Consider the following 18,468-nt stretch of genomic DNA (forward strand, 5'->3'; position numbering starts at 1 on the left):
GGGCGGGGGCCGGCGCCGCGCGGGACCGCCCCGCGCCCCCCCCCTTCCCACACGAACGCTCCGCACCTGCGGAGCCGCGCGCGCTTGCCTGCGCGAGCCGTTCCCGCGCTTTCTCCCTGCCCCGCCCAGCCTGAGGGGCAGGTGCGCGCCCCGGGCACCCCCGGCGTGAGGGGGGGCTGCGGAAACACCGGCGGGAGCGGGTCCCCGAGGGAACTTTGCCGTCCCGTTAGGCGGCACCGGGAGCGACCCTGCTCCGGGGGGCACAGGGACACCTCCCGACACAGCCCCTCGAAATAGCGGCGGCCCCCGAGCGGGCTGAGCCCGTCCCAGCGGCGGCCGCAGCTGAAGTGCGAAGAGCATCGTGCGCAGCGCGAAGCGCGCCCAGCTCCGCTGTGGGACCTCCCCCCCCACACCTGATTCGGACAAGGACGTGGCATATCGTCCTCCTCCCTGGGTTCTGCCCCGAAGAACCCACCTCCGTGAATGCGCACAGCCCCACATGCAAAGACGAGAGCACCCCGCCTGCGCTCTCAGCGCCGAGGTGAGTATAGGGCTTCCCAGTGCTCAGCCGAGGCAGTTGGGAAGCTTTAGGGTGGAAGGGCTGGAAAGGAGGGAGAGAAGTTTTAAGGGCAACAGGGCAGGTTGATGGCACCTTGGAGATCATTCTTCAATGTGGTGGTGGGTGGACTTGGCGCTGAAGTAGCTGATGAGAGCCATGTTTTCCAGCCTGCCTACAGCTCTGTGAGGCACAGAGGTGCGATGGCATCTCCCACCAATGCACCCCCCATCTTGATGTCCCCTGCCAGGTTGGTGGCACCTCCTAGATGCTCTCAGGTGGGGACAGCTGCAGTGCCAGGGTCCTGCAAGCATCAGCCCTGCATCCCCCTGACTACCACCCACCCAAGCACAAGGGTGAAATGCTGACACACGTGTCCTCCCTAGTGGATACAGGGGACTGGCATCTTATCAAGACTTGTCTTGGCAAGACAGCGACTGAAAATCTCAACATCTCATCACAAGTGTGAGACAGCAGCTGCCATTTATCACTCTTGATGAGTTGATTGGCATTCTCAGTTGTAACTGAACTCTGCAAGTGCACAAGAGAAGAGCACCTTCAATTCTTCGCTTCATGTCCCCAAAATGCGTGCCCTAGGTTTTGAAGCCTGCTCACCCCAATCAAGCCCTTCTGGATCTCATCAACATGAAGGAACTCTCCTTTCGCCTTTCCAGCTGTTCTGTGCAATACTTCTTGGGAGTGACTTCCTAGTGATGCTAACAGGTTTCCCTGGCGCCCCCAAGCAGATTAAGTGGAAGAACGCAGCAGCAAGTGCCTTCCCTCTAACCAGCTCCAATGGAATGGTTTTCCCATAGGAATTTACCTCAGAAGAATAACCCTAGTCCCTCCAGCCAAACTGCCTCCTTTCCAGAGAAGCCAGAGGCTTGCATGCCTTTAAAAAAAAAAAAAATCCCCAAATCAAGATAGTGTTTCAAGTCGGATTATGTCTCTTTCTCCAAAGAGCTGAAAGTTTAGCCGGAACTAATTAGCCAGGCTCTGCAGAAAGGAGGCTGTAAAGAAGGAGGTTTCATTGCCCTCAGTGCTGCATCCCACTGCCGACATCAGCAGTGGCAATGGGGCAGTTCACTGGCAGGCAGAGGCAGGTGGAAGAAAAGGCAGTCAGGAAGCAGAGCCCTGATATTCAGGGTCTTCAGCCTCTTCCTTAGGGTTTTCCCTGAGAAAATCACCTGGGTGAGGCCAACAGGAGAGGCTGGGAGCCAGCCCATGCCCTTGCTGAGCAGATTAGCAGCAGTGCTGATTGTCCCTCCTTGCCAGCCCCAGGAAAGAAGCCTGATCCCTGCCTGGCGCAGAAATGGATCCAATGGGAGGTTGTGAGACAAAACTCGCTCAAATATTGAACTAGAAAAATTTTGCTCGATCTGCCTCTCAGTAAACAGTGACTAATTGCTCTGGCTGGAGCTGCTGCACCTTCTAGATTGGAAGGTGCAGATGGAGCAACGATAGTGAAGGCTCCTTACCTGACGCCGGCTGTACATTAATCACAAATGTTTGCTATGCAAATCTTGTCATACAAAGCAATAATTGCTGTTCCCATACTGACCTCATGTTTATTTATTACATGAGCTCTTTATTTGAACCTTGTCTGGTCTCTCTTCCTGTATAAGCGTATTAGCGTGTGGCTTCTAAAGGCACCCAGCTGAGAAATTGTAGATTTATTTGCAGCATGGAGGGATGGCACACGACACGCCGACTGCAATGCAGAGCCGAGAGGCTCCGCTCTTACACTGGTGGCTCTTCATGCAAAATATTCTCACCCCGAGGTCTTTTGCTGGGATGAAGGACACTTTGTAACAGCACAGGGCCGTGACTCCGGGTTTGCTTTGACGCTGCAGTATTAACTGATGGTTAATGGAGACTGTCAGCCCGAGGAGCTGCGCAATAAAACTCTGCTTGGTCCTCTTTAGGGCCCGCTCAGTAAAAGTAAAATTTTACACAGTGCTTCGTCCTTGGCTTTGTCACCTTTGCCTACCTCCAGAATGATGAGTTGCAAATATTTAACTGTGCCACCAAGTAAGTTGCAAGTGTGTTGCTGAATGTGGTGGTGTTTGGGTAGCTGGAGTGATGGGTGTCTTTAAGCACCAAATATTCTCTTGCTAGAGGAGTTTTCTCCATGTGATTTAATGTTGGGCAACACTGGCATCCGGTGGGCAGAGGGTTTCCTCCTTAACAGCTTGCAGCAGCTCACTCCCTTGATTTTGTCCTATAACTTCTCGAGATGATCATTAGATGCAATTTCTAAATGAATGTGGGTTTTGTTTTCCCCCTTCCTTCAGTTCAGCTGCACAGCAGGCAGAGCAATGTATTACCTTTTCACAGTTTTCTTTTAAACACACTCTGCTATACAGTCTAGGGTCTTCTGAAGTCAGCTGCCCCTCCACGCCGCTCAGTTTTGTTGTGCAGGGACTCTGCCTGCCTTACACTGCAGGCAAGTCTCTGTTCCTCCCTTGAGGGTGACAGGAGGGGTCCCAATGATTCTTGCTTCAAACCAAACCTTCCTGTCCAGCCTCTGTGGGCCCCCTCCATGTCCACAAACATTATTGGTGCTCTTTTACTGGGGGAAACTGTAGAGAAGCCCCCAGAGCCTGAATGAAATCAAATCCCTCTTATACCACTCAGCCCTTCCTGCCTCTCTTGCTGCTCTTTCTTCTGCTCTCACCTCTGCTTTCAGCTCTTCCCAATGTAGCATCATTTTCTGATGCAATTAACACTTCTCATCATTTCCAAATCATTAATAAAGCCAGTAATTAACAGCAGGCCTGACAATGAACCCAGCAATGCCACACCGTGTACTTTCTCCTACCTGAATTGCCCCTCTCCCGCATCACCCCTTCCTTAGGATCTCAGCTGGCTTTCCATCCATCTGACAACTTGCATTTGAAATATTCCCGGTCAATTTGAAATATTCCTTCCCCCCCCCCAGTATTTCTCTTTTATGGTGCAGCTGTAGCTTTTGCTAATTGTTCATGAAATTACTTTTCTTTTTTTTTTTTTTCTAAAGCAATATTTTTCTTGAGAAGTTGAATTTAAAAGGGACCATAAATGACTAATAGTAATTAATAAAAATGAAGAAATAATTGGGCAATGTCTTTAAATGTATATGCCTGGAGTCAAACTCCTAAATCCCTGTTTCTGTTAGATCAGCTTGGGGTTTTTATTCTCCCCTGAAGGAGCAGCAGTGCCTAAGACTGTCAGGGAATACTCCAAGTGATGGAATAACCCTCCGACAACCCCAGAAAGCTGAGGGCTGGGAGAATGTGGTGGACCATGCCGGCAGCACATATCTTACTGTTGCCCTCCTCCCTTGCTGACAGGACTGGCTGTGCCAGGGGCTTTGAGGGGCTTTGGGGACCTGCTGGACAACTTGATCCTCTTGAAAAACAGTGCCTTTAACCCGTGGAGAGCCCTGCCACTTCCACAAGACTGTTAGAAAAGGATTAGACATTTAAGGGCAAGACAGTTATATTAAAAAAAAAAAGCAGCAATAAAAGGCTTTTGTGGTTCAGAGCATAAATCAGCCTTTTACTGCTTCCCCTTGCAGGGAGCACAGCCGCAAGTGGCTAACTCAGGGATTTTTATATCTAGTAGTGAAATATCTGGGGGACAGCAGTGCCAGGGAGTGGGCACAGGACCGTGTGCCTGAGTCAGCACTGCCCAGCCAAGGATGCTGCAGCATCCTGGTGGCTTTGGCGGGGAGGCTGAGTCTGATGGCATGGGGTCAGGGATATGATCCTGTCATGCAAAGCAGGACTTGGAAGTGCACAGAGATGGTTTTGAGGGCCACTTCACCCCTGCTCCCCTCTCCTGATGGTAATTAACTGCTGGTGGTTTTCCTTTGCCAGTGTAGACTAGCAGAAACTCAGGTCCACCTCCCAAATCTAAACCCCAGCTCATTAAAAGGTCATGTTTTACAAGGCGGCACAGCCACCCTAACCAAATGAGTGCCTGGCTAATTGCCTTCAGTGTGAAATTAGGTTTGTGGTTTCTGTGGGATCAAGTGTGGCTCCCTCCTCTCCTCCCCAACCTCCTTGGTTGTGTTCCCAGTCGCTGATGAGCATTTGATGTGCAGAAAATACTGCACTCTGTGGCCAGAAACACACATTCCAAAACCCTGGCTTTGCTTACTCCCGGGATGGTGCAGAGGCAGGAGGGCTGGAGAAGCTGCAATGTAGCAGAGCAGAAAATGCCACATGGGGCTAAACCTCAGCAGGCAGTTTGAGAGCTGTCAGGCAGCGAAGGTTTGAATGCCCTACATGTAGGGCATTAGGTCAACACGTCACTTCGTTTCCACTGCTCCTTGCAACGTCAAGGGGGACAGAGCTGGCTATACTGGGACATGTATAACCAGCTCTGGGTGCCTCCCACTCGCTGGGCCAGAGAAGGATATATGCAGCACAGTAGTAAATTGTTTAGCTGAAAGCATGGGAGAACTTGTGCCTTGCACTGCAGCATCTTATGTCATTTAACAAAGCAAGCATGTGTCAGCTGTGGTGACAGAGATGCTCCCTGTCAGCCTGGCTGAACGAGAAGCCGTGGTCCATTAGGCAACACGTGTCAGAGTGCACGAAGCTGGAAGGAGGCATCTCTGCACAGAGTGGGCCAGCAAAGAGTTGCAGCCCTGAAACAAATACTTGGTGTGAGAGAAATATTCACTTGGGTATCCTCTTGTCTGCCAGCACAGCCTCACTCATACATGATGAGTAGCCAAAAGCCCATACAAGAAGAAAGCTTGTGCAAGAAGATGACTTCTCAACTGCAGACAGCTGAGACCCTTGGAAATTCCAACTTGCCCACCTCAAACTGATGTCAAGACAATTAGGGGGGTTTCTTTATAGGTGCAGGCTTTTCACTTCACACCTGGAGAAGCAGAACGATAAATACAGGCTCTATATGCGCACAGCCATGTGAGCAGCCCTTTGGAAGTACATGGCCTTTGCAGATAACTGTGTGAACATCTGTGGGGAGAAAGAGGCGTCCCCACATCCTCCATCTTCTGCAGAGATGCTCTGCTGCTTGGCTGAGATCCCCAGCTCCACTTTTTTAGAAGTGGGACCTACAATGGGAGCAGTGTGGAGCTCAGCTGTGTTTGCAGGACTTCAGAGATGATATCATAACCCCAGAGGCAGAGCAGAGTGGAGCTCCAGGCAGGCAGAGAGATGTGAGCTCAGCCATTCACCGGGACAGTTAATCCAGCATCAACACTGGGCCCATTGTGGGGTGGTGCAATGCACCAGTTTGTCTTTTTTTGTGTGTGGGGTTTTTTTCCAGAATTATTGTTTGAGGAGTAACAGAAATTCCCCTGGAGCACAAAGAAGAGTACTCTGGGAACCTGAAAGAAGCCAGCCAATTAGATAACAGAAAAAAAAATATCTTATAAAGACAAAATTTCAGCAGGAGCCAATACAACACAGGCTTCATAATTGTATTTTCTTCAACTAAAGACTGATCTCAAGAAAACATTTTATACCATACTTGGGTTTTAGTAGTGTTTATGTCTCATTCATAGCAAAAGGATTTAAATATACTCTCAGTTATTATAAGAGTCCTACAACAGGTCTATGTGGTCCACTCTGAATGGTATCATATTGTTTCTTTTTTTTTTTTTTTTTTGGTCCTCCTGTATATACGAAACTCCTTGGCAACCTGCTTTTCCAAGGGCCTCACTTACATTTCACAGAATCATAGAATAGTTTAGGTTGGATTTAAAGCTCCTTTCAAACCCCCTGCAATGAGCAAGGGGCACTTTCAACAAGACCAGATTGCGCTCAGAAGCCCATCCAACCTGACCCTGAATGTTTACAGGGCTGGGGCATCCACCACCTCTCTGGGAAATGTGTGCCAGTGCCTCACCACCCTCATTGAGCCCAGTAGAAGATGCAGTATTTTTCCCATCACTCACATGCAAATACAGGGGCGTTTTTGTTTTCTCCCCAACTCATATATGACATCCAAATACAGCATTCTCTTGCCTAGGCCTCTCTCACTCATCCTTCTTTCCCACCTCTCCCCTACCTTTTCCGTGATCCTGGTGGTGTGTCTCACATCTGAAGCCAAACTCCTCTCAGGTCAATGATTTCCTGCCATATTTCATGTCTTCTTTTTAAAAATAGAGGAACGTCCTCCCAAGTGGCATTGAGCAAAACGTGGTAAAGAATATATAGGGGTTATCCACTTGATACCAAGAGGATTTCCTGCTTCTTTCTTCTTGTCATCGTTGGATCATGCTTCAGTCTGGTGCTGACTTCTCAAGCCATACAATACAAGCACATCAACATACTGATAATATTTGCATTTGCTTATGGGTGACTCAGTTTTGCAAGATGACAGAAGGCAATACAAGCCGCGGTTCAGCATTATTTTGCTAAAGGCTGGAAATAATGGGGTTGGGGTATCTCCCACATGGTCAAAACACCCCACTCTTTACAACACGTTCAAGGTTACAACTGAAAAATTTTAAGGGGGACTAAAAGGTATCCACCCATTCTTCGAAGCACATTTGAAGCTCCCAGTCATAATTATTTACGAAGCAGTTTCTGAAGCCTTTTTTTGTAAGAAGTCTTCCTATGAAAAATTCATTTATACAGCACAAACTGTGTCTATAAATAATAGACATTCCAGCTCACCTGCCTCTTTACATTTCTATAGGCAATGCAAGCTCTGCTTATAACAAAATAGAGCAAATTAACACTGCTGCGTTATCAGCACACATCCCCGGTCTGGCACAATTTGCCGGATGGTCCCGTTTGCCTGATAATTCATTGTTTCTATAGCAATCCTGACAAGAAGAGTTTCCCATTGTGCTCAAGGAAAAGGGCACTCCCAGGACCACAGTAGCTTTATTAGCTCAAAATACCTTACAAATAGAGTCTGGTTATCAAAATTGATTTCCAAAAGTCACCGTTATTTCAAGCTTTGCCGTTAACGTGCCCAGGACAAGATGTTCGGTAGCTCACAGGGGACCAGCCCATTTGCTTACAAGCTCATACTGTGTTGATTTGTAGGAACTGCACCAGTCAGATCCTTCCAGGTCGTTGTTCCCATGTTAAATAGTTCTATTAATTCTAAATTTTCCATGTAGCTGTAGGAGTTGTGAAGCTGCCGAGGTGAGTGGAAGCACTCAGTACCTTAGCAAATTGCACCGAAGAGGATTTAGAACCCAACTTGTTATAAACTTATTGAAGTCACCTGTCCTCATCCAAGTGGCAAAAGCGGAAGCGATGGGGCTGAGGTGGTATCTGGGGGTCTGGGCACTGCTTGGCAGGTGGCTCCCATGGGGGTGCTTTTCCATGCAGGACACCTCCTCCTGCCTTCCCCGGAGCCAGAGCCCACCGGGGACCATGGCACTGAAGCTGAGCAGGATTTCAGGGTGCTGCTGCCAAGCCAAGGGCAAAACTTCCGCTGGCAGGCCAGGAGCAGGCAGGAGGCCAGCGGGTCGCCTTGTCTGCAGGCAGCCATGCAAATCTCCGCCCAAGTTTTCCCTTTTTTGCCCTTTTTTTTTTTTCCTGGAATCCAGCCATTTGCAAGGTGAATGTTCTCTTCTTGCACTACTTTTGTTTTTATTTTTTTTTAAAAGCATGCACTAGAAAAAAAAAATTTCAGCAAGTACTAGGTACTATATAAATCTTGTTATTTAGATTTTAAATAGATTTTCGCATTTATTTTTAACCTCTGTTACTGCTTTTCTGGATATTTGGCAATCAGGCTACTTCGAATTATTACGAAGGTCTCACCCCCCCTGACAACACTGAACAAGAGAACAGATTTGGCATGAAAAGTCACAGGAATTAATTCTGCTGCTTTTTGGACTTCATTCAATGTGCAGAGGGTCTGGCATGTTCCTCACAAAGATGTCACCTGATAGTTCTTACAACTGAAAAAGGGGAAAGGAAGGTGTAGGAGAAATCACAGCACCTTCACATTTCTCCATGACTTCCCAGCTCATAAAAGTGCTTGTAGAAGGGAATATAAGGATTTGTTTCATTTAATTTTTCTCCCTCCAGTTTTTTTCTCCCTATCATGCCTAGTGTAGAAATTTTTCTCAGTAAATTGAGATAAAAATAAAAGGCGCTAGCGGTTTATTTTATCTTGATAGACTGAAATTGATCCAAATTCAGAAATTGTCCCTTTTTCAGGTAAAAATAGCAATGCCATTGGAAGATCACCCATGGAAAGATCACCCATGGAAAAAAAACAACTACCCCCGAACACCCCATCCTGATTTGGTGTAACTCGCATACAAAGGGGAAAGCTCTTGTTTTTTCAACCCACAAGCATTCCAGTTCTCCCACACCACCTTCTTAAATTCCTAGCCACGGAATGGTTTGGGTTGGAAGGGACCTGAAAGCCCATCTGATCCCGACCCCATGGACACGGACACCTTCCACCAGATCAGGTTGCCCAAAGCCCTGCCCAGCCTGACCTGCTTTGACCACACAAAAGGTGACTTGAATCCAGATCTTGTCCCATTATCCATGGCACAACCCCTTGACTACTTACTGGCTTCAGCACAATTTTCTGAGCTTTCCCCATTTGAGTGGTTTCCCTCTTCTGCCATAAAAATCTGCCACAAATTCCATCCATCCTTATGAACAGGAATGGTTGCAAGCTTCCCTCCTAAGGTTTATATTAAGACTTAATGAAGACTCAGAATTTAAGATTAAATGTTCAGCCCCTGGCTAATTATGTTTGTACGGTTCAATTGCCTTGGCAAGCATTTGAGATAAAAAACAAAACAAGCCCCAAACAATATTTACACATTCTAGAACACAGCAAATCCTTTCTTGAAAAAGCACAAGAAATCCCTGTAGAGCTCTGGTATACTTTCAGCCAGCCTCCTGTCCAATTTCCTGGGGAAAAAGAAACAAAAACAAAATGCAAGTTCACGACCTTGTGATTTAAAAAAGTGAAATATCTTAAATATTTGTACTTGTCTGTTCTGGCTGCTCAGTGTGCATTATAGCTACATGTGTAATTAGTTTCTATTCCACACCTCTGCATGGGTGAAGATCTGAAGTACAGATCCCCGTTGTAGCTATTATACATCACTTTTCAAGAATTGCATTTAAAGTATTACATTAAGCTGCTGTTTACCTTCCGCTTAGGTCTTTCATTACAATTCCAGCCATTGGTTGGATCAAATTTTCATTTCTGTAATATTTTTTGCTCCCTGTAGCAATGCCTTGTAAACAGCCTCCTTATGTATGACTATGAATGAGATGGAAAAGCCAGGGAATATCTTGTGGTATGAGGAAAAAATTGCTGTGGTTACTGCCTTATAAAATGCACTTGATAAATTTGAATAATCTGAATTTTTATTGCAACAGTCTTTAAAATAAAGAGGTACAATTTCCTTTTTATTTTTTTAAATTTTAAATAATGCACCAAAATCTTAATAAACAATTTAGTCTGAACCACAGGGAGGAATGAAAGGCTCTTCTGTGTATTGACTCACTGGATTATTGAAAACAACTATGTGGCTGCAACTGCTTTGCCTTCCTGATACATCTTTTCCCTCTGTTTTTAATAATGAGATGACTGTAGAGCTTTGATGAAAAATGAAATTTCCTTCTTTTCCAATGGACAGAAATATTTACGTGGGTTGGAGAAATGTATCTAAAATGACACAGCTCAAGTCTACCAGGCACAGATTTTTACATACACAAGATGTAGAAATCTGTCTGCCCATCTTAGTTCTCATAATTTATCCCCTTGTGTGTTTTTTCCTTCTGTGGATTGGACGATCAATTTTCCCTCCCTTTTTATGAATAAGCCCCTCTCAGAAATGAGACACATGGCTTTAACTTCTGGGGGAAGCATTGCCACCACTGCCAATGAAAGGGATGTGAGCTGACGGGCTGTTCTGCTCTGGAACATTAAGCAGATTACACTCCCACTGCAAAGTGCCATTGTCAACATTAAACCGAGTTGTTAATAGCCCACTGGCTTTTTTTTTTTGTTGTTTTCCTTTTCGAGTGTATCTACAGTTAACTGCGAGGAAAAAACCCAATCAGCAAAACAGTGCTGAGAAGGGTCTCCCTCCTAAATGGTGGCACCTCTCAGGTAGATGCTCTAAGCTCTCCTCTCTCCGTAGGTATGAAGCAGAAGCGTGGCTGTCTTAACCCATCTGCAACACCATTACTGACAGTAGATGATGTTTTAAAAAATGAATGATTTGCTGTGGGATTCAGGGGAGATTGTGCATTTTGGTACTTCTTGACGTGCTGACAAGCAGGTGAAAAATGTTGCCCTGTAAACATAGTTGTCTCTGTTGATTGAGAGATATCTTATGGAAAGGTATTAGTCACTGTAAACCCCAGGATACCCAACAAAGAGGGATTTCAATAAAAAGAGAGAGCCATTAAACTAGCCCATCCTCTCTTCACAGGCTCAGCTGTAAAGAGATAAGTTACCTATGCACTTCCGTTGATCTCCTTGCTTAACAAAGCCATGAGCACATGGAGCAAGTAGCATTTCAGGTATCACCACGTTCTTTCAATTAACCTGGAAAACCTGTCCAGGGCTAAACCCTCTCCCACTGAAACTCCAGTTTAGCATCACTGACACAGAGAGACAGACAGGTACTGTGCAATTTGGGTTGGATTTTTTTTTTTTTTCACTATGTGGAACAGGTGAACTATTTCCTTCTTCTTAGGTATTTACTAGAGCTATTAAAGATCAAAGCAACCAAGCAACCAGGTAAAACAAGCTGCCTGCCAGCCAATTGAACCACTGTAAAATACAGTGCTGGAAGGGACTTTCTTCAGAACAGCCTCCTGATCTTCACAAGATAATCACGTTAGTCTTCCTAATGACCTCTGTGCTGACCTCTACTGGCAGAACAAGGCTTGGGGAGCCATCAAGGGAAGATGATGGTACAAATGTCCCTGCCTTTGTAAATGAAATATCTCACACAACACAGGGCTGTCAATGGTTGGTCTTTTGGCTCCCACATGTCTCCTCTTTTGGGGGAAGCTGAGGGTGCAAAGGGAACAGAGCCTGCAATGCATCCATCAGCTCAAAAGGAGGATTCAGTCCCAGAGGTAATCCTTTTTCTCTAAAAACTTTAACCTAAGGGAGCACAAAGGGAAAAAAATCATCTTGTGTTGGTTCATTCACTTTGCTTAGCCTCACAAGTATCACAGAAAGGGTGGCCCTCAGCAGGCTATGCTTTAGATCAGGAATAACTCCTGTTCCAGCCATTGTTGGGGCTGTTTGGTCCTTCAGGTTTTTGACGTATTGAGGAAAGCCTTGACAATGCAGACAACTGCAGTGAAATAAGAGGCTGGCTCAAACATTAACAACCCACTGATTCTATGTGAGAGAGAGAGATGATCGTACTGTCTGCCTTGGGAAGACCTCTCCTTCCACCCCCCTTGGTAGGCATCCCTTCTGTAAGTGCAAGGGGCAGAGCTGGTCCCTCAAAACTTTCCTTCCCACCCCCCTCCTCCCCCCTCCCCCCGCTCCTATCCTTGTCATACAGAGTAGGAATCAAAACCCCAGTGGCTTTGCTAACATAGCAGAAGAAATATCTATCTCCTTGTTGAGCTGGTGAAAGGAAGGTGGAGTACCTGAAGCTCTGCTTTCCCATCTCCAGATGCCACTTCTACTGATAGGCAAATTTTCACGGAACAAAGATAATAATCTGCAAGCACTCTCTTGTAGTGTGGATTCATCTGTCCAACAGCAGGAGATAAAGTGAAGGCAGCTCACTACCACACTCACGCAGGTGCAATAGTTTGCATCTAGAGAAAGTTTGGGGGTTCGGAAACAAAAGATAATTTGGAACCATGAAAAATGATAAAGCAGTGTAGGGAAAGGGGCAGCTTTGCACTGTGCAAGGCAAAATAACCCGGCACATTTTTACCTGTTTAGGTTGCTGTCACCAATGGGGCTTTTTATTCTCTTCAAGCCAGGGAAAACCTGTGGCGTAACCTCTCCTCCTGGCCTTGATAGCCGGAAAGCCACCTCAGCAAGCACGTGGCAGAGGTGGCCGTGATGCTGAGGTTTGGCTGGGAGTCAGCTCAGGAACATGTGGCGTGTTGTGGGGCATCACAGAGATCTTGGCTGCGCCACCTGCCCACCTGTGATTCCAGAGATGTTCAGCTGACAAAGAGTCACCTTCCAGCGCTGGGGTGTTCCATGAACACTGCTGGAAGGTCTGGGAAAGACCTCAAAAGAAAAGAGGAAACGGGAAAAGAAAAAAAAAAAAAAAAAAGGGGAAAAAAAGAAAAAAAGAGAATGACAGCAGGGAAAGGAGAGTTTGTTGCAACTAATCCCTGTTGCAAAATACCAAGGCTTGAACACCCCAAAATGTAGCAAAAACGCTGCGGAGCCCGCCGGGGCCGGGTGCCGCCAGCGCTGCCCCGCCAAGGCTGCCGCTCCCGCGGTCCAACACCGCCCCTCACGGCTCCGCTGCTGCCAAAATCCAGCGTTTGCGGGGCCGCACAGCCAACTCTTGCCAAAAATCACGGGGTTCCCCCCCCGCTACAGCTCTGACATCGCTGGGGTTGCACCCTGTTTTCCACGGGGGCAGAGCGCTGCAGGGATCCAGCCACCCGCACCCTTCAGTCGCTGTCCGGCTGGAACTGGGATAGATAGGTGGGTTGGATTCCTGCCCTGCAGCCACTTACCGCTGACGCACGGGGACATGGAATCAGAGGGGGAGCTGATTACCCAGCCCTGGCTACACCCTGCGTCCACGCTGAGCTGAGTGATGCCACCTTCACACCAGGTTTACACTCACGTGAAAATCCCAGAAGAGCACATCACCACATCAACTGCTGATGACACCTTGCATTCTCCTTGTTTCAACTTCATCACACAAACTGGAAAGAGATGGTTTTCCTTCCTAATATGGAAAAATTTCCATTGGTAACATCGAGTCAGCTCTAAGCCTAGGTAAGTTGCTCAGAGCAGGTGTCCTTGATAGATGGCAAGGCAGCAGGTTTGCTGCTGCAGACACTTGGAAAAGCTGAGCTGGCTGCTGCCCCAGGACCCTTGAGGATGGCTCAGTGTGTGTAGGCAGCAGACACAGCTGGGATGGAGGGAAATAAAGAAGAATGGTCTCCCTGTCCCTTCAGCTTGGCACTAAGAACGGGTAAGAGGTCCCCAGGGCATTTCTCATCCCTCCTTCCCCCACACCCCACACTGACCACAGGGTCCAAACCCTACTTTGGCTGTGCCACAGAGGGTGGGAGGGTTGCTCTTCTGTTCAGCTCATGCACATAACTCTGGCCCAGGCATATCAACTGTGCCTGTACCAAATGGGGCGTTTTCAGTTTACAGGTGCTGGACATCAGCCTCTTGCATCCCCTGCAGGAAGCTGTGCCCGCCGAGGTCCAGTCCTGCAGCTCTCCCCTGAATAAGCAGTTCTTGAATTCACACACCCTGGGCACCTCAAACATTTTTATCCGCCCTCCCTCCCCACCCCCCCGCCAAAAAAAAAGCAAGATGCTACTAATGCTACTAAAAATGGACCATGCATCCACTTCTGTTGCAGAGCTCATGCTCCTGAGCTGGAAATAAAACTGGCAGGTACAAATGTGAGCTACACTTGCGTTCTGACAGCCTAACAGTAACCCAGAAAGTTTCAGTCTATCCACTCAAGTTTTCTCCTGATCTGCATCTCACTGAACAACTTTGACCCTCAACATTTACCTTCCTCTCGCTGACTTGTGGCCTCCAGCCCTGTTCCTTTTTTCCTCAGCTGCCATCACTGTCCTGCTCCTCAGTGGTTCTGACTGGATGGTGCTTAAACCATGTCTCAACTGAGCATCAGCAGTGGGCTGAGGACCAAGGCCTGGCAAAGCAGGAAAAATTACCAGCACGTGTTTGCTAAGAGATCAAGATCTCCAGGCCTTACCCTGGTAAGAAAAATAAATGGCAAGTGAAGAAGTCAGAAGAGGATGCTGCACTGCTCAGGGTTTTGTTCAGTATTAGCTGCAATGCTACTGTGTGATGTGCTGGCAGTGGCAAGTAAATAGATTATGGACTAAACTTTGTAAAATAAATAGCCTGTTACTGAATATATACTTCTCAAATTAATCACTGACACAAGCTAATGACGTAGTCTCAGGCCAAGAGGCTTGAAATGGTTTTACATAGGCAACCAGTCTTGATCTCTGCTGGCTGCAGAGTCCTTCCGCTCTTGCTTCTTCCAACAAAACCTATTTTGAAGGTGCAATTATTCAGTGGCTGGGGTTAACTCAATGCTCTGAAGGATGAAGGTAAGGTAATCCACTATATTCATCTTGGTATTTATTTTGCATGCTCTGGGATTACAATTACAAGATAAAATATTATTGCAGGAGGCCGATATTTAACAAGGCATCAGCCAAAGGGACAGGACTTTAAATATATGGGGATACTATGCTGAGAGTGGGACTGTTGGGGAGGCCCAGATAAGATGCCAGGTTTATAGTAGTTGATTTCATGATCTCTGCCAAAATGTGCCACATCCCTGTCTGTCAATGTCATTCCCACCACCACAGGGTTTTCCCCTCTCCCACAGGCTGGAAAGAAACTGGCCCTTGTCTTCTTCCTCACTCTGTCCTCCCCACCAGGGTCTGATCCAGAGCCCACAGGTCCTGCTAATGAGAGCACTCACAGTGGGAATATGGACACTACCTGCAGCCTGGGATGCAGCTAGCCTGGGATGAGCCTGTGCATGCTTACTGCAGAGGACTTGTTTTCAGGCACCAAATTCCCTTTTGTCATCAAGAATGGAGGTTTGAAGAGCAGCACCCCAAAGGATGGTTTGTCTCTTTGGTGTGACACGTAGGTACTGCAGCCCCCTGAAATAAGCCCCCATTCATCAGTCACACTGCCCCAAATCATCCTTCAGCCTGAATTCACGTGCCTGCCCCACTGCTTACCTTCGGAGTTTGATACTGCCCTTGGCCTCCTGCACAAACATGGCCAGGAAAGGTTCCTGTCTCACGGCTCTGAGACTAATTACACGGAGATGAGGGGCGGGTGGTTCAGGACACAGTGCCAGGTTCCACAGGGACTGGCAGAACAAATGTCAGCACAGAGCCATAAGGCCAGCATGGAAATCATGGTATTCATAGGGGCAGGAGAAAGTCTACACGTGAAATATCTGCACTCATCTGTCCCTCTATGTAGCACTGAATCAGACCTAAAGAAAAAAAGATAAAATTGCTAGTTTTGGTGAAAACTTCAGATCTCCAAAATAGCTTCGGGTCAGGGGAGGGGGATTTTGCAAATTGTAGTAATTTTCAGCAAAGACCTTGCCCCAGTCCTACCTGGTGTGCCCTTGCCTTGCACTGGAAACAGGGCTCCCATCTGCATGGCAGCAGGAATGCAGCATGGGGGAGATGGCAATGCTGGACTTTCCCACTAGCAGGGAAATTCACCGCTCTCCTGGGAGATTTCCCATGGGGAAAGGAAGGGTTAGAAATGCTTTAGAAGTACAAAAAGGCATTATAGTGTCCAATCCCTGTCTTTAATGTAAGTGGCTCTTCAATTTATACTCATCACCTACTCTTTGTAAAATTCTTGGCATTCCCTGTGTTTCCTTTTTCTCTAGCTCCAGTTAAAGGCCATAAAAAGTTCAGAGGCATTTCTAACCCTAGAGATACCAGACCATGCTGTCTCAGTGACACCAATCAAGTGCTGTGCTCCAAGGTTTCCTCAGCAGTACCCTCCTGGCAGACAAATCTCAGTCTTCAGTTAACCCAGAGAAAGGTCAGCCAAGCCATCAAACGTTTCAAAGCACAATTAAAACCCCAAATGAGCGAAGTTAAAGTTTAATGATGAAACTTCACTGCCAGTTGATGCTCAGTGATTACAAGGGTCACTTGAAATACCATCAGCAAAACCACCACGTGTGTCAGGAACCTGTCCCTGCTGATGCGCATTAGTGAATTTTTTGGCAAGGCAAATAGCCTTGCTGTAAAATGATTGCTGCCACTTCAAAAAAAAAATTAAAAATGTAAAAATTTTTAAAAAGCAATTCAAACTGTAGGTGACAGAGGTAGAAGCTGCTTAGAGTCTGAAAAGCTGAGGAATTTAAAGGTGATGTGTTTGAATTATCTTAAAAGAATTCAGAATAAGTGTGGTTCACCACAAAAAGTCAGAAATTAACTCTCCATCCCAAGAATATAGCATTTAAAGATAAATCAAAGGCCCAAAGGGACAAAAAAGGTCACAACATAGTCTTATTCAAAAATACCAAATAATTTCTTTCATTAAAAAGCTGACATTTTATACATAAAATCCTATTTCCCTATGTTATGAAATTTTTGCAACATCCTATACTTAAGGTTAAAACAAAAGGAAGCATAAAGTCAAAACTAAATTACAGAAAGTTCAAGCCAAGCTTTTCAACATCAGAATGAACAGGTAACAAATAAAAATTTGCATCTGATCTGTAGATTACATCTACATTCCTTCATTGTGTTGGATTTGAACAAAGCCCATATTTTCCAACAGCAAAACATTTCCTGGGAACCTCTTCACTGCCATCCTACCCATGCCTGGCTAGGCTTTATTCCAGAAGAATGTCACTGAACACTGTGGTATGAGGAAGGGTGGAAAAGCAAAGGATGAAGGGAGACTTTAAACTAAGGACTATCAGTTTGAAAGAGGAAGGGCAAAACCCAACTTCAGGCTTTTCCTGTCCTGTCTAAAGAAATGGCATAAGGGAAATCACCAGCAGCCATATCAAAAAATTCACTAAAGAGCCAACAGTGAAGCCAAAAGGAAATCTGAGCTTTGCTAACACTGTTCCTATTGATGGGAAATGGGTAAAATGCCACTGCAGACAATTGAGTTTTGCCCCTTTTTAGTGAGACAAAAATCTGTCTAATTTATTTCACATTCTCACATATGTATTTAAAAAATTATAATTCTCAGCTCAAATGCCTCCTTGATATATTAGCTATCTACTTTCATTATATTCATCTTCATTTTTGGTGCAGGATATGAATGTGTAATCTAAGTCATAACAAAGGTTTCTCTGTGGTAGTAAGAGGTGTCATTATCAAACATTACATGGCAGTTCATAATGCCAGTGGAATAATTTTGCATCAATGTTACAACGAAATTCTTGATAGAGAAAGATGTTATGGGAAGTAATTACTTCTCTCCCCCCACTAGCTGTTAAACTTTAATAACTCAGATAAGATTTCAGGTTTCCTAAAAGACAGGCTGGCATAGAACTTCATTCTGTAATTCCTATATTTTAGTAGCCAGAATAAAACAAAAGTATCTAGAACATACTCTTTCATTTAGACAACAAGACATGCAAAATAAATACAAAATGGGTTATTCATGGTAGATTGAAAGAAATCCTGAGTTTAGATCCCAGATACCAAATCTCATCAGCCCATCTGCTGGCTAATCCCATAAATATAGTTATTTAGACTAGAAACTGCAAATGACAGATAACAGCAGAGAGAGGAAGATAAATCTAGGAGATACTTAATGGATTACATAAAAATGAGCAAGAAATGCCCTATAATTATTCCACACTGTTGAGCTGGTTTCTTAGCTGATTTAAAGGCTTAACTACCTCCTCTGGAGAAATAAGAAGAGCCAACTATTAGTACATATACATGTTTTAATAGCCCACTCACTGTGACTCCCATCCTGTGCTATGGGCTTGCATTTCTGCTTCTCCTGTCCCATCAGCACAATATGGCAGGAGCAAAGTGAAGAATCTCTGTAGTGTTGCATCCATAAAGTCTGATAAACCTTTTTTTTTAGGAAAGCATCTACCCCAAACCAACTTGGTTTCATTCATTTTTGTACCTGAAAACACCAGTCACCTGTAGAAATAACACGTGAGTTACTATTTGCCTCGCTGGTTTCTGCACAGGGAAATTCCTGACAAATATTTTTTGTTTGGAGTTGATTTTGGGTTTTTTCTTTGT

At 45.8% G+C, this 18,468-nt stretch overlaps 2 long non-coding RNA genes across 2 annotated transcripts; one reads left to right on the forward strand and one right to left on the reverse strand.

Moving 5' to 3' along the window:
• The first annotated feature begins 54 nt into the window (after positions 1-54).
• On the forward strand, positions 55-10,507 carry LOC109145751. Its single transcript, XR_002047413.3, has 2 exons — positions 55-541; positions 727-10,507. It is a non-coding gene; the product is annotated as an uncharacterized LOC109145751 (long non-coding RNA).
• LOC104694542 lies at positions 9,336-17,358 on the reverse strand. The gene is made up of 4 exons (XR_752741.4): positions 15,838-17,358; positions 12,438-15,710; positions 12,142-12,315; positions 9,336-9,420 (listed from the first exon to the last, which is right to left on the reverse strand). It is a non-coding gene; the product is annotated as an uncharacterized LOC104694542 (long non-coding RNA).
• Between the last annotated feature and the right edge of the window lie 1,110 nt (positions 17,359-18,468).

Source organism: Corvus cornix, chromosome 7 (assembly GCF_000738735.6).
Source record: "Corvus cornix cornix isolate S_Up_H32 chromosome 7, ASM73873v5, whole genome shotgun sequence".
NCBI classification, from domain to species: domain Eukaryota; kingdom Metazoa; phylum Chordata; class Aves; order Passeriformes; family Corvidae; genus Corvus; species Corvus cornix.